The sequence below is a fragment of the Anabrus simplex genome, chromosome 7 (assembly GCF_040414725.1).
Source record: "Anabrus simplex isolate iqAnaSimp1 chromosome 7, ASM4041472v1, whole genome shotgun sequence".
Taxonomy (NCBI): Eukaryota; Metazoa; Arthropoda; class Insecta; order Orthoptera; family Tettigoniidae; genus Anabrus; species Anabrus simplex.
The window spans coordinates 77515226-77532323 of NC_090271.1; the positions used below are offsets into that span (position 1 = coordinate 77515226).

The 17098-nt window shown below is 40.9% G+C and overlaps 1 pseudogene; it reads right to left on the reverse strand.

The window, feature by feature from the left end:
- Positions 1–4269: 4269 nt before the first annotated feature.
- The window catches only part of LOC136877701 (dual specificity protein kinase CLK2 pseudogene), a 130260-nt pseudogene continuing 117431 nt past the window's right edge, over positions 4270–17098 (reverse strand).

The following is a 17098-nucleotide window of genomic DNA, read 5'->3' on the forward strand; positions in this document are numbered from 1 at the left end:
GCTACTGTCATAGGAAATTGCTGCCTAGACCAGAACTCCCGGTGTAGGTCCAGCGTGTTGACGCTGCAAACGCTCACCTGGCCTCTTTCTAACCAACACACGGCCATCACTGGCGCCAAGGCGGAACTGGCTTTCATCTGAAAACACAATGGACCTCCACTCCATCCTCCAATGAGCGCTAGCTTGACACCACTGAGGTTGCAGACGGCGGTGGTTTGGGGAAAGAGCAATGCACGCCGCAGGGCGTCTGGCTCCGAGCTGTCCTTCAAGTAAGCGTTTTCGGACAGTTGGTTGCATCACTGTGGTGCCAACTGCCACTCGAATTGCTGCTGCAGACGCACTCCGCTGCGCCATAGGCATACGCCGAATACGGTGGTCCTCCTCTCGGTGGTGCCACGGGGACGTCCGGTGCCTGATCTCCTTGCGAGCGTACCTTGTCGTGACCACTTCTGCCAGTACGCATGCACAGTGGAGACATTCCAGCAAACAAGTCGTTCTGCAATAGCGCGGGACGAAAACCCACTTTCACGTAGCTCTATTATACGGTCTCGTTCAACCGCAGTGAGCTGTTGATACTGACCTTTTCGTCGTCGTAAAAGCATTCTTGACCCACTCATAGTAATTCTGTCCAATCTCAAAGGTAACTATCGGTCTCTCACAGTACAGCCCGTATTTTAAGCAAACCTGACGTACAACGGCATGCGGTCGCTACTAGCGTCACGCTAATGCGATTTGCGGGAAATTTGAATCAACGTCATCTTTTAGATATATAAACTCGGCTACCAACGTTCGTTAATCCATCAGAACCTCTTCTTAGTGTTTGGATATTTTTTCCGCCAGTGTATTATGCAGTCGTCGCAAACAATCTGCTGCATTCACTTCGAATTTCGTTCGGCAGATCGTTGATAAACGCCGTAAATACGAGTGGCCCTATAACAAAACCCTGTACTCCTTCCGACTTTAGAGAAACTTCCCACATTTACCCTCTGCTTGCGGTCAGTCACAAATTCCCGGATGCACTGAAACACCCTTTTATCAATGTTTATTTCCACCAATCTTCGGATCAGAATGTCATGTGGTACTACATTAGATACTTTAGGGAAACCAATTCCATAGCATCAACATGCACACCTTTGTCCAATGACTTGCTAATATCTCGAATGAGCGACAATATCTGGCTCTCGCAGGAGAAACCTTTCTTAAAACCATGTTAAGAGCCATTTTTCCCCTTAGATATTCTGAAATATCCCTTTATGGTAGAAAAACATGGGTGGGAGGCATTGGGGTCTAGAAGGAAATTAGAACAGTACTGTAATCGCTGGCATTGAAATAAAAATGTCATATTAAGAATACCTTTTGATTTTTCTGCTACTATAAGGTTCACTTTGCAAAAATTTGGGTACAACTCCAGCATACTGTTTTTTCATACGAATATATTTCGTTCACTGCAAATAATAGCTATTTTGGGCTCTTTGGTCAGTAGTTACATATTCCAGACCTGACACTGACTGGTGTTTGCTGACTTGGTATCGTAAATACCCATTTTTATGCAATATAGAGGCGAATTATTCCGCGTATTGATGTGATTTCCAGTCCTCGCCATACCCATGATCTCATTAATCATCTACTAATGTGAAATTAAGTTCATATGAAGCACGAAGGGAAAAATATTCCACATAATATTCTTTAACAACGTTTATTTTCATCGTCGTCTGGAGCACCGTCGATGTCATGAAGCATATCTCAGACATACACTGATTAGCCAGAACATTAGCACCACCTACCTTCTATCAATTACTGACGAGGAATGACTGCTAGTCAGGCACACGCACGGTGCATGTAGTATCAGTGAGCGTGCTGTCCGTGTGTAGTATGGGGAAGGCGCGCGATCTATCTGAGTTTGACTGAGGGCAGATTTTGATGGCCCAGAGGATTGGCACGACATTTCGGAAATTGCATGACTTGTCGGGTGTTCGAGGAGTGCTGTGGTGTTGGCGAATCCAAGGGAAATAACGTCCAAACGTGGAGGGGTTGGGTGGCTACCCCTCATTACAGATGTCAGACGTCGTAGGCTGGGCAGAGTGGTAAAAGAGGACAGGCGACGAACTGTGGTGGAACTAATATCAGACTTTAATGCTGGGAAGAATACAAGTGTGTCTGAACACACAGTGCACCGAACATTCCTAAGGATGAACCTCCGCAGCCGACGACCTTGTATGTGCCAATGTTAACACTACGACATCGGCAACTACGGCTGAAATGGGCACGTGACTGTCGTCACTGGACGTTGGCGCAGTTGCAGAGCGTTGATGGTCTGATGAATCCCGATACCTTTTCCATCATGCCGATGAGAGGGTGCGAATCCGTCGTTTCCCAGGAGAACGGCTTTTTGACACCTGTATTGCGGGACGTAGAAGAGCTGGCGGCGGCTCAATTGTGCTCTTGGGAATTTTTACGTGGGCATTCATGTTTCCGGTGGAGCTCGTGCAAGGCACCATGACGGCCGGTTGCAAACCACGTACACCCCTTCACGACGATCATGTTTCCCAACGGCAGTGGCATCTTACAACAATATAATGCACTATGTCACAGGGCCAGGAGTGTGATGGAGTGGTTCGAGAAACACAGAGGCGAGTTGCAATTGATATCCTGGCCCCCGAACTCGCCAGATCTTAACCCGATGAAACGCATTTTTGATATGATTGGACGTGGTGAATTGTATGCCCCAAACATATGTCTTGACATACAAACAGTCGTCTCTGGACAGATTTAGCTCACGAGCTGAGAGAGCACGAATGTCAAAGAAAAGTCACGGATGTAGGAGACTATAGGGGCTGCGAACACCGAATGACTGCAAATTAAAAATTCCCTTGCGCATTCAGTGTCCCGGTGTACTGGTCCAGGTTTAAAATCCCACTTTAGGCTACTTTGCAACACTCCGCAAGCTGTTGACAGGACGGGGTGGTGTGGAAGTTGGGAGTTCCTGGCCGCCTGGCTGCTTTGTGAAGCCTTGGCAAGATTTCACAGCTCTATTCAAGGACATTCATCAGTTGGCGAGGACATGCTTAGTTCTGTCAACATGCTAGAGAAATTTGTAGAGAGTACAGTGTTACAAAGGAAACGGCAAAGCAAAATGACAGACTGCTCTTCAATAAGACTTTGTAAGTACCCAAAATGTTCCCTGTTAAGGCATAATAAAACTTGTTTTAAAACACCAACTTGTAGATGTACGGAAAAAGTAATGGCTTTGGTGGAAATGTAGTTGTATTCACTTTATTCTACAATATATCTCGAATATTCGATAAATCGAAGTGCTCTCAGCCTTCACAAGCACTTCGAGATATCGAAGTTCGACTGTATTTCAGTCATATCTACCGAAATGATAAATACAGTCTGGTATTGCTGATTATAGAAGGTAAGGTTTGGAGCAAGGATGTCCCTCAGAGAAGCAAAGGAGTGATATACAGGACGTACTATGTAGCTATTCGGACGTATGCAGCAGAAACTTGGGTAATGAAGCAGACAGCCGTGACTAGGATACAAGCAAGTGAAATGACATTTCTGAGAAACAGGATAGGAGTGACAAAAATGGATAGATGATAAATGAGAAGATAGTAAAAGAAGAGCCACTACAGAACAGGATATAGGCATCTAGACTTAGATGGCATGGACACAGACGAGAATGATAGAGGAATGATACCCAGGAGGATGCACGAAAAGGAGATAACAGGAAAAAGACCAAGAGACAGGTGGATAAAAGGATTGGAAGAGTGTGTGCAGAGTAGAGGAGAAGACTGGGCAAGAGTGAAGAGGGAGAAGTGGTGGGAAGACAATAAAATGAGAGGCGTATGATCCAAGCAGATCTGGCCAACAGCTGGAAACTACATATGATGTTGATAGTGATTAGGCAAGAACTAAGGGAAATGTGGACCAGGTGGACCATATTATCCTGGATGCGGATTCGTTTACAGTGATTCGCTGTCCACGATAAGGTAGCTCTGTTGCGGATAAAACAAAATAGAAAATCTTACTCTCCCATAGTTACTAACCTTCTGTGAGAAGACACCATCAGAAGAAGAATCATCTTACTAAAATATATCTGTTCAAATGACTGCAGATTTTGTACTTCAGTACAGTTTATTTAACTATTCCACATGAGACAAGATGTAAACTGACGTGATATAATGGTGTAACAATGTAAACATGCCATTTGTTGTAATTATTTCAAGTAACGTTTGAACTGGAGTTAGGATGCATCTCTAGAGTGGCTTAGTCATCCCCTCCAGCACAAAAGTCCCCCAATCTTTGCGAAGGTTGAAGTTCACTGAAAAATGGGTGTCTGAGTGCTTCTCCGAGTGACACTCTAGTGTGTGGTATATATTTCAGCATGCGCCCTGTCAAATCAAACAACTGGTTATGTTCTTCAGAATCAAAATTCTTATATTGACTAAGAGGTTTGCTGCTCAGTTTTATCCATCGGATATCTGTCGCTCGCATGTTCCACTTAAGTCTTCCTCTAGAGAAGTACTTGCTTTTTACTCTTCTCATTGCTTCAAGTGGTATCGGGCCTAACACCCTCTCCATCATTGCTAAATGCTGTACATTATTACTGACCCGAAAGAGGGTACTCCCAGTGTACAACTCAAATAGTATACATCCAATGGACCAGACATCGCAAGAATAAGACCATCCAAGTTTGAGTATGACTTCTGGTGCACGATAGTTTCTCGTCGTCACTATCTTTGTGTGGTCATCATCCTCTAGCACGGCACTTCCAAAGTCAATAAGGCGTACGTCAGTTCTTCTGATCTTTTTGTAGTTCTCTTTCGTAACGTCATCCTGTATCACATCGTATGTCGAGTCGACGAAAACAATATTTTCGGGTTTCAGGTCGGTGTGAGTCAGTTTATTATCGTGCAAGAACTTGACGGAATAGCATAACTGATAAATAATATGCCTTACATCTTCCAATGGGTAAGGCGCAAAGTCGTTCAGTTTAAGGAAATCATATATATTCAGACCAAGGACTTCAAAGGCAAGACAAATATTCCCATGGAAGTCAAACCAATCTAGCATTTTTACACATAGATGCTTACTCTTAGGATCCAGCTCAATAAGTTTCTGGTGAACCTTCACTTCCATTATAGCATCCTCATAGTCGGACAACTCATTGTCTATAATTTTAAGTGCTTTGGTACCACCTTCTTTCAAATCGTTCACCTTGACCACCCTCCCGAAAGTGCCTTCTCCAAGAGTGGATACTACAGTATAGCGATCATTTATTACGAAACCCGGACCCCAAGAAGTGCAATCATGGACACTGGATCGCTCTACAGATGGTGAACGGATAGAATTATAAAATCCGTTCTTGAGGGTATAATGTGATTTTGTAGTCAGTTTCTTATTAAGGCGTCGCCTTTTGTAGGGACGATAATTTTTCTTCCGTCTGCGATGTTTCCGACGAGTGCATTTTTTTCTGTAGGTATTTGGACGCCGAGTTCGACGGCATTGGCAGTTGTGACACCTGCAACGGCAAAAACATCGACAGTTTTGTGTGGTGCCTGGATAATTCTTCTTTTGTCTTTGGTAATAGTATCTGGTGCTATTTCGTGACCGGAGATGTCTGAGGCGGTAATGCGTATGTTGGCGTAACAGGTTACTAGTAGTTAAATAGCGACTGGGTCTGATTTTATACAGGGATTTTCTCTTGGTTATGTCGATGTTGGTTTCACTCGATGATTCGCTGGTCCACTTACTACAGAAATAGGAATTACATTCTTTACATTGTCGTTTGATTCGTACACAATATACAGTTACAGGAGAACGCCGTAAGATTGTAGCAGGCATGCTGATGACCCTGTCGCTACCTCGCACACAGCACCAGCAACACGCCCTCGTCACAAATGTCTCGTCATGTCAGCATCGCGTCCGTTACCATGAAAATCGGAAAAGTGGTGGCAATAATGCCCACCAACTCCTTGGATACATAAACAAAGAGCAACAAAGTGTTGCTCTGCCATGATTAACGATTTTAATTAGTATTAAATAATTCTGTATCCGAGTAGGATGTCCTGAGAATGGTTTCCCGCGGATTTCAATTCGCCTGCAGCAAGGGAAGGCCAGGATAGTTACTATTACAGGCCACGGCCGCCAACTCCCTCACCTTTTCCGCATATCTCCTTCAATGAATCAAATTTCCCACGCTTTAGTGACAGCGTTACCGTCTAGGAGACCCGTTATCCCCTTCAGGGACGGATTGAAAACTTGTGTAGTAGTGGTAGTGGTTTTATGGTAGTGTCGGATCAAGATCGACTACAATATATCTGAACTTAATGCTACTATTGATTGAGAGGGCAATGGGATGATCGTAGGAATATGTGTTTCGCATATATGGTTATGTTTGAATAATGTTATTTCGACAGATATACTGTATTAGTTCGGTATATATACCGGAGATATTCTCGCTCTTTAACGCATTAGTACTGTGTGTTGTTAGAAGTGTATGTGTGAAAATATGTACTATATTATAATATTGTGCATAATCGTGTACGTTGTTGCGTTGGAACGGCTGTAACATATCCCAAAAATGAGTCGCTCGTGCTGCGTGCTAGGTTATGGATCGAATTATACTATTGTAGAAACTTCAGTTTTTAAAATCCCTAAATACAAAGCTTCAAGAGAAATACCAACGAGCTAGAATAACATAGAGAGGTTGAAGCGCTACCTGGCTGAAGCTAATTGAACAAACGTCCGCCAAGTTTTTAGTGGCCATATAAGCAAGGGGCGTGGCTTTCGAATGACAAAAAATGTCGAAGATACGCATTATAGGATCACTAGCTCAAAATTAAAGACCGTTAGCCGAAAGTTCAGAACATAAATAATCATAGAGTGCGAATACCGCCACTTCATCCATGTTGCTGCTCGAAGACATCATCACGATCAGCTGATTGTAGGGTAGTTTGAAAAGGATATAAGGAGAATCGTCATACAGTGACAAGAGTATTATCCTACCTGGCTGTTGTGGTTAAGCGTAAATCACAATAAAGACCTTCGACGTAAGTGAGTATTTGTGGAGGAAGTCCTTAAAACGGAAGTTGGGTACCTACGATAGGTTGAATCTCCATGAGTACCACTCTATGTTTAACGTAATTATGTATATAATATTTATTTATTTCTTGTTTGCTAGTGGTTTAACGTCGCACTAACACTTCGAAGATTTGCAGCGACGAAATGATTGGACAGGGCTAGAATTGTGAAGGTAGTGACCTTGGCCGTAGTTAAGATACAGCCCCATTGTGTGCATTGTGCGAAAACGGGAATCTACAGAAAACCATCTTGAGCGTTACCGACGGAGGAATTCGACCCCACTATCTCCCAAATGTAAGTTCATAGCTGCGTGACTGTAAAAACATTTCTTATGATATAGAGGACTTGTTTTCCTTTTACCGTCTCACACCGGGATTACTAACTGAAAGGTAACCTTGAAAGTTGTCCATTATGAAATGTAGCCTAATTTCAAATAATAGTGCGACTGTCGTCTACAATAAACACTTCATCAATTTCATAAACACCAGTATAATACTGTATTTACCATGTTCGGCGTACGTTTGTTTGAAATAGGCCTACATCAAACCAACGCCCAAGTACAAGATACAGAGAGTGACACACAGTCTTCAGCATTACGGTGAGAAAAAATAAACCTGAATATCGAACTTCAACGAATCATATATCAACACCAGATGGCAACAAAAATGAACTCTGAAGGTCTAACAGGTACGAAGAAATGGTCACATATGATAAGTCTGAACAAAAGGAATATTATCAACCACCTTACTCCGTTTAGTGCAGCCGTACGCTGAGCATGAGGTTGGTTTGCTTGAAGGCGAGAATTTAACTTTTCACTTCTTAAAACTAACAATGTTCAATCGCCACGCACAGTCTCTATGTCACCTCATCATTTATGTTCTCGCGCCAACTCGTTTTGTTTTGATAATTCGAAACATGGCTGTCCTTTATGACTTGCCTCCGCAAGGAGCGCTGATGTCAGGCACACAGTCTCTATGTTATTTCAGCTCGTTGGGAAAAGCAGATAAGGAATATACACCGGGGAAAAGTTATAAGTGAAGGACAAAACCGTTAAACATATCGAAACAAGATTTGTGATCAGGGGATATCCCCTTCCAAAGGAAACTGGTGAGTATTCATGGGAGATTGAACAAGATTCTATCTAATTTTAATGGCTTCAGAAGAAACATCTGGTTCGATACACGTATCGATGTAGGATAATAGTGATCTTGTTATTTAAGTAGACGACGGTGGTAGATTTGACGATATTCATCAATGAATGCATGTTTTGAAGTGTTGAGTTCCTTGAATGTGAAGGTGTTTTATCAAAAAATGTGTGTGGCAACCGAGACGTTTACGTGGATGCTACAGTACGGAGGGAATGGGAATCTTCAGATTAACAGCTGGGATAAGCTTTACAATTTGATAATTTATCTTTCGATTTACAGTGATGAACATCCTTCTATATCCAATATGATTTATATACTAGTGAATACTTCGGAGGATTCCTTGATTCGGGATAGTGATAAAGATATAGTAAAACGAAACAAAATAAATTTTGCTTTAGAATAATCTTGCAATTATTACTTTCAGCGTATGTACAATATCCCCCAGAGGTTTTGATATGCGATGCTACAATTTCTTATACATATCCAGGAGTCTATCAGTCAGCACTGAAACCATACAGCGCGCTGTATAGCTCATTGGAATTATGTGAATCTCTCCATCTTATTAAAATCATGTCCGAAGTCGCATCATTTGTGTCACGTATGGGCAAAATGAGCGTATCCGGGACTCGATCGACGTGTGGCCAGAACCAGACCCGAGAAGGAAAACTCGATGAAAAATGGAAAGGAGAAGGTGAAACCAGTCCCCCGTGAAAACCCTCCTCACTCACCCAAATGAAGAATACTGTACTACTAGCATTATTTATTTACCACAAGTTAAGAAATATGGACAGTCTAGAGAAAAACGTTGAGCAGTAGATATAAAATGTTCCCTAGACCTATATTAAGATGAGATATTGTTTATATAGTTTACAAAATACTTAAATTATACTATGCAAGGAATACATAGGGTATATATAATTTCTTACTGTTCGTTCATTCTGTCTATTGGTAGTTAGTTAATCATTCATTCAATTATTCCTGTGCTCGCATACTTCCTCTCAGTCTACCAATCTTTCACTCATTTCGGTGTACTGTAGAAATGTATATATTTTCTAAACTTTATCTTAAGTAGTAGTTATAGTACTCATTATTCATACATTTTTAATGTACTCTACGTACGATTTGTATTATATAGATGATATGATTTTTTAAAGTGTGATTACTTTTGTCAATACTATTACTGTTATTGTTATTATTATTATTATTATTATTATTATTATTATTATTATTATTATTATTAAGATTATCATAATTATTATTGTCATCAGTAATCATTGTTAAGTGTTCTAGGTTAAGACTGGTTAAGTGTAAGAAAGGGAGTACATCCCTAACTTTGCCAGGATAAATAAATTATTATTATTATTATTATTATTATTATTATTATTATTATTATTATTATTATTATTATTATTATTATTCGCCCACACACTCACAGAAACATGAAGCAATTCCATTAAATTTCAAATTTTGGAAGAGGCAAGTTCTTGACATTCCCTGATAGCGAGTTTCATAGCCTTCCTTACAATTTGTTTTATGTCGCACCGACTGAGATAGGTCTTATGGCGACGATGGGATAGGAAAGGCCTAGGAGTAGGGAGGAAGTGGCCGTGGCCGTCGCCTGCTTTGAAAATGGGAAACCAAGGAAAACGATCTTCAGGGCTGTCGACAGTGGGTTTCTAACCCACTGTCTCCAGGATGCAAGCTCACTGCTGCGTGCCCCTAGCTGCACAGCCAACTCACCCGGTGTTCCATAGCTTTGCGCAACGCCAATAGAAACCCTTCTGAAAGGAAGAGGTGCGGGCGAAAGGCGGCCAAATGGTAACTCCTCCGTTTCTCTGAGCTGAGCGATAAAGAAGCGATAGTCGTTGGAGAATTGAATTGAATTGAATTTATTGATCATGATTTACATGCCACTGAGACTGAAAAGCCCCTTTATGTAGCGTCTTCTTATAATACAATGCAGATTTATGAAAACAGTAACTACATTTTTATAATATTAAAGTATTAAACTAAACAAGAAACTTAAAAAAAAATGAAAATACAGATACCAAATCCAGTAAGGTTAAGACATACATTATATAATAAGTAAGAAAGTAAATCATTAAGCCCTTATGTTATTTTGGATTACATGGGTTTAAAGAATATACAGCTAAAGCAGAGAAACAATTTTCTTCGAAATATACATATTCCTGATTGTTCGACACAAGAATGCCTGATCTCAGCCTCTTGCGTACTCCTCCAGAAAGATAGATGTTAAGAACTGCTTTAGTTGGGTACAGTTAGTGTTACTTGCGAAACGGTGAAGATTAAAGACGTTAAAGATACGTGATGCAGTGCAAACAAAGGATTTGTTAAATTTAGTGGTACGATGAAGGGGAATTGGAAGGATGGTTTTTGTAAACCTATTATCTCTGTTATGTACCGACTCCATAGGTTTAAATGCATTATAAAGGTAGGATGGTGTCTTCAGTTTGAGGATTTTCTGCGTAGCAACAGCTACTGAGATTTCCCGACGTTCATGGAGTTTCAACCATTGTAGCTGTATGTAATAGGGTGTTATGTGTTCATCACGTCTGGCATTTGTAACGTAACGAACACATGCGTTTTGTACCCTCTGTAGTTTTATGCTCAAAGTTTCAGATAAGTCGTTGTATACGACTGAACCATAGTCAATTATTGGAAATGTAAGACTTTGAACAAGTAGTTTTCGCATGAAAGGTGGTGTACATGACACGTTACGTTTCAAAATATGCATGGATGACACAACTTTTCGGATTACATTTGACGTATGATCAGACCAGGATAAGGTTCTGTCGAAAATTAGACCTAGATTGTTAACGGTGTCACTATAATGAATATCTGTCTCTAGAATTTTTATTGCTGAGAGGGATTTGAGGTCAACAGTTTTCAGGAGTTTTGTGTAACCTATGCAAATAAGCTGGGTCTTACCCACATTTAATTGGAGGTTATGATTTGCGCTCCATTCAATCAATCGAGAGATGTCATGGTTAAAATGCGTTATAGAAGAAGATGCGTTAGTGGGACAAAAGTGGAAGTAAGCTTGTAAGTCATCCGCATACATGTGAAAGCTACTGCTCTTAAAGACTTCAGATATTAATATAAATAGAAAAACATAAAGGACCGAGGACTGATCCTTGTGGTACGCCACAGTTTACTGATTCCCAGCTAGAGAATCGACCGTCAACGAACGTGTCTCTTTGTGATCTATTTGACAGATATGATTCAAACCACGACAGAGCACTCTGGGAGAAGCCAATTGACTTCAGCTTACCAAGAAACAACTCATGATTAACAGAGTCAAATGCCTTAGAGAAATCAAAGAGACATAACATAGTAAGCTGCCTCTTATCGGTGGCCGCGCGTATATCATCTGTAACCTTCAGAAGAGCAGTAGTAGTACTATGGCCCTTCTTGAAGCCAGATTGTTAGGGATTTAGAATGTTGTATTTAGACAAATATTCACATATCTGCTCAAGAACAATTTTTTCTAGTGCCTTACTAAGTGCACAGAGGATGTTGATAGGCCTAAAATCACTACAGACTGTTGGTATTTTCTTTTTGGGCACAGGACGTACATTGGCACGCTTCCACTCTGAGGGATAAACTCCATTCTGTAGAGAGAAGTTAAATAAGTGCACAAGGGCAGGAAGAAATATGTCCATGCAGGTAGAAATCATGGATATTGGAATATTATCTGGACCTTTAGCTTTAGTTCGTATTGATCTGACTGCTTTTTCTACCTGTGAAGGGTGTAGGTGCATGAAATAGAATATATCTCTGTTACTTGGAGTGAGATGTCTATAATGTTTGGCAGTCTCTGATACTTTCGGAGAGTTGGAGTTAGAGACTGATGTCATATAATATTCACTTAATTCAGATGGAGTAACAGGTATCTGGCTATCTAGAGAGTGACTGACTCCAATACCAAGAGATTTTGCAGCACGCCAAGGAGCTGAGGTGCTCTTACAATTACGGAAGATGTTGTACGTATACTTCACTTTAGTGTTCCTAATTACTTGTTTTGTCTCGTTACGTAAGATCCTGAATTGCTCGTAATCATCTGGAAGTTTAGTTTTAATAAATTTCTTCCTAGCTCTGTCTCGTTTGCTTATCAATTCCTTAATACGCTTATTGAACTATGGTGATGACCGGTGTTTTACGAGAATTCTTTTTTGTGGCGCATGCTTGTCATAGAGTAAAAGTACAAAGCTGTTGAAGAGAGATACTTTTTGATCTACGTCATTAGACCGAAAAAACATATACCAGGGTAGTAATTCAGCGTCAGCACGAAAATTTTTCACGTCAAATTTACTGAAGTCTCGAACAAGAATAGTTTTAGGAATTTGTTTTGGCGTGGATAAAGTGAATACAGCATACAGCAAGTCATGACCAGAAAAACCGGCAGCTGTTTCCTGTCCGTATTCTACTACCAACTCATTGCAGTTCGATGAGATTATGTCGAGAGTGCTATCGGAAGTGGCAGTATGAAAGGTTGGATTGAATGGAAGGCAGTCGAGGTTACAAGCGTTGAGCACATCACGTATTTTTCCGCTTTCAAACGCCCCAGTTCCGAACCGAGCATTAACATCGCCCACAACGAATATATATTTATAATTCATAACATGAGAATACATATCATTCAGGAATGTATCCATGAGCCCTACTTTTGGTGGACGATATATACAAGCGAAAAGAATTTTAGTATCTGAAAGGGCTATATCAAGGATTATGTACTCAGGTTTCTTACTGTACTCTGCAGGAGATTTACTAAGTACACTACATTTTATGCTATTCTTCAAATAAACTGCAACACCACCATCGGCTCTGTTTAATCTGTCGTTACGGAAAATATTATACCCATCGAGACAGATGGCAGAATCTGGTACTGAAGGTTTAAGAAATGTTTCACTGACTGCGATAATATCAAACGAACTCTTGCCAAAAATGTGCCGGAACTCAGATATATGGGAGGAGTCGACAAGAGACTGAGAATTGATATGAATGACCTTAAGATTTCTTGTGTTTCTCACACTAAAATCGTATAGTAAATCAGATAAGACACACTCATTACTTGTCATGTGTACAATATGGTACAAAGGGTTCAATAGCAAATCGTACAAAGAAGTACGATGATTTTAGTAGCCTATACAAATATAAAATAACTTAAGGATTTAGAAATTATGTGATGAAGTGAGAAAAATAAATGAGTAGAAAATTGGTATAAAATGAATTGCGTTAGCAGATATTTCTAAGTATTAAAAAATTATAACTAATATACTACGCTAAATAGAATGGTTGCGAAAGAGAGACTTTTGTATTGTTAGCCTCGCCAGAATTATCTCTACTTCTCGTCCTAAGTATTTCCAGTAATCAAGTGATGCACAGGAATACGAATTATCGCGCCGCATCATTTCAGTGGAGCTGGGTAGCGTTTCTTCAGTTCCTCAAGGTCACGTTCAGTCTTCACTCGATGTTTCACATCACCAGCGCGCACCATTATAACACCATCCATAGTCCACACTGAATTTAGTCCGAAATGGCTCACAGCACGTTTGAGAATATCAGTACGGGTCTTAGTTAGGTCCTCCCGTATAGTTATACCGCTGTTCTTTAACAGCCTCTTTGATTGGAAGACTGCATTTCGGTAGGCGTATGAAACAAATTTCACAATGATGGGCCTGGTTTTGTTGTGACTTCTGATACCAACTCTGTGTGAACGGTCGATCATCGCTGGATCAAGTGGAACATTGATTCGAGTGGCAATCTCCTGAATGCGCTTGTCCGTGTCTTCCCCTGCAATTTCAGGTACTCCAAATATGCGTAAACTGTTCCGACGTTGATAACTTTCCAACTCATCTGTCCTATCGTCTAACTGCCGTTGAAGTTCAGTTATTGCCTCGTCTCGTCTGCTGAGTTCACATTTTAATTCTCTTATTACATCAGTATTAAAATCAATACTTTCCTTAAGTTTTTGTATGACTTTATCGGCTACTCTGTCTACAAGTTCGTCGAGGAGTGAACTGTTCTCAATGAGGTTATCCAACGTTAGCGACACCGTAGTATCTATAACCTCTTTGCTTACACTGGTTCGCAAAGTGTCCGATGGAGTGCACTGATCATCACAGGCCAAGATGTTGGCAGCGCTGTTCTGTGAATTTACAGAACGGTTGGTGTTCTTCACTTGTTCCCGCGTAGTTTCAGCAGTTGCCACATTAGAGCATGGGCTGTAACTGTTTATTTCCTTGCCGTTAGAGAGTGGGGTGGCTCTCCTGCTCGCGGGCTGAGCGATGCGGGCTTTAGCCTTCACTTGTTTACGTGAGTTACCCATTGTAATTCGATAAACTTTTGCAAATTACTTACGAATCACGATACCTTCTTCCAATTAAAGTACCACTGCACATGCACAAGTTAAAACACCACTGAATGCACACTTGAAATACACTTAACACCGTCTTATGACACCTTCGCAATGATAAATACTGGAGAGGCTCTCACTCGCGTCTATACCACCATGAGTCGTTGAGAGGGCAAAAGAGGTAGAGAGGAATATCCGAAGAAAGATCAGGTCAGTTCGTTTGGCTATTGTCTCAGTGGAAGATAACCTTATTGGATGGGAGGGGGGAAGTGACCTTTAATTAGTCTTTCGGCGCGGCGTTGTACTCTCTGTAGCTTATTGTCCTCTGTTGTAGGATGCGAAGCAGATAGACCATACGTCAGTATGGGGCGAACCATGCAAAGGTAAGCTGACCGTACTTCTCGTTGACTGAACCCTCTTAAATACTTATGTAGGAACCCCAGGATTTTTGTTGCTTTGCACCTTCCCTCCTCACATTGTATATCCAGATTTAAATTGTCACAGATAGTTATGCCAAGTAGTTTGAAACTATTGCATTGCGGAATGATACAAACTGTGACAATAAAGTTCGTTGAATAGTCCTGTACTACCAACATAGGTGAACAATGTACGACAGTGACGTTACTGTCCTTAGAAATAGTCCTCTCCCATAACTATGCACTACTGAGATTGGCGATACATGTCCTGGAAACTTTGCAGTAAGGCTTCCTTTGGGATGGTGTTCAAAAGCCTCGTCACGTTTCGTTGGATGTCAGGAATATCGTCCAATCTCTTTCCTTTCAAAGCGAGTCTAAGTCGTGGGAATAGGAAGAAGTCTGGAGGATTGAGATCCTGTGAGTATGGGGAATGTTCAAGTTGCACCACCCCCTTTTTGGCAATGAAATATTTGATGGTATTGGTTGTGTGCGGGCGAGAGTTGTCATGGGCAAAAACCCATGAACCTTGTTGTGCGTACTGGGGTCGTACCCTACGTAGACGTTTCATGAAACGGGTCAAAATTTCAATGTACCGTGCAGCATTCAACGTCGTTCCCTTAGGTAGGAATTCCTTGCGGATAATGCCTTGACTATCGAAAAAGCATAGTTTTGATGCGTGAATTTTCGGCTCCGACCTTTTTCCGACGAGGGGATCTCGGAGAACGCCATTCCATGTTTTGCCATTTCGTTTCAGAGTCGTAACTGAGACACCAGGTTTAATCCTCAGTGATAATAGAGTTCAAGAAATTTGGTGTCGCCCGCACACAGCCAATATCGTCAAAGAGTTCATGGGAAAAAAAGGGGGTGGTGCAACTTGATCATCCCCCATACTCGCTAGATCTCAATCCTTCAGACTTCTTCCGATTCCCACGGCTCAAAATCGCTTTGGAAGGAAAGAGATTTGACGATAATCCTGACATCCAACGAAACGTGACGAGGCTTTTGAACACCATCCCTTAGGAAGCCTTCGTGCAAAGTTTCCAGAACATGTATCTACGATCTCAGCAGTGCATAGTTATGGGAGGGGTCTATTTCGGAGGACAGTAAGGTCACTGTCGTACATTGTTCATCTATGTTGATAGTACAGGGCTATTCACCGAACGACGTAACTTCGGCTCAATGGTTCTTCAGTTGGATACCTGCATCTTAAAGGAGCCAGCATATTCCAGCAACTCAAGGATTCCTTTCTATAACATCTTTTTAATATTCACTGGATTTATTATGAATCTCTTTCAGAGAGTTATTTTTTTAACACAGTGCTGCACAATATCTCACATGGTATGTACTTTTACGAAACCGTAGGCCTACGAGTCTTTACATTATTTAATTTCTTCGATATTTTTTGTTTTAATTTTGCTTTAGGCTGACGATGCCCTAATACTAGGTCGAAACTAGTCCCCTAATCATTTATGTAATTTAAATTATTTACATTTTGTATTGAAAAGGTGGACCCAAATAATACATTAATTTACTCTATTATGTTTCATTACTCCAGTGTTGTTGCATTCATATTATCGCTGCTAAGGTAATGAATTAACGTAACTAATGAATTCGTTAGCAACCTCCTCCTTGTTTATTGTGTAGAGTTATATAAAGAGTACACTCCAACCAGCAACTGGATTAGGCATTACCAAGGACTTTCTTGTAGCGAATGGCGAGATGCAATCAAGATGACATCAAATGTTTCTGCAGTACGAACTCAGAACGGAAGCCTCTGTCGGAGATGCGCCAGAGAGAAAAAAACACTGGCTCACGTTCTGGGTTCTTGCCCCTGCGGCGAAGTGCTGGGAAACTCATAATACAATTATCATTCATTCATTGTCATTAACAAATACATGATAATTGGGAAAAATTTGCAAAAATCCTTGCATACAGCATATTACATATTTTTCGTAGAATAATGAGTAATTAGGGCCCTCGTACGCAAATATTTGACAACATTTAATGTATTCGTCATATTTACTTCAAGTAATGTTTTCTAATGCCTTCTAATTATTTTCATAGGATCAACA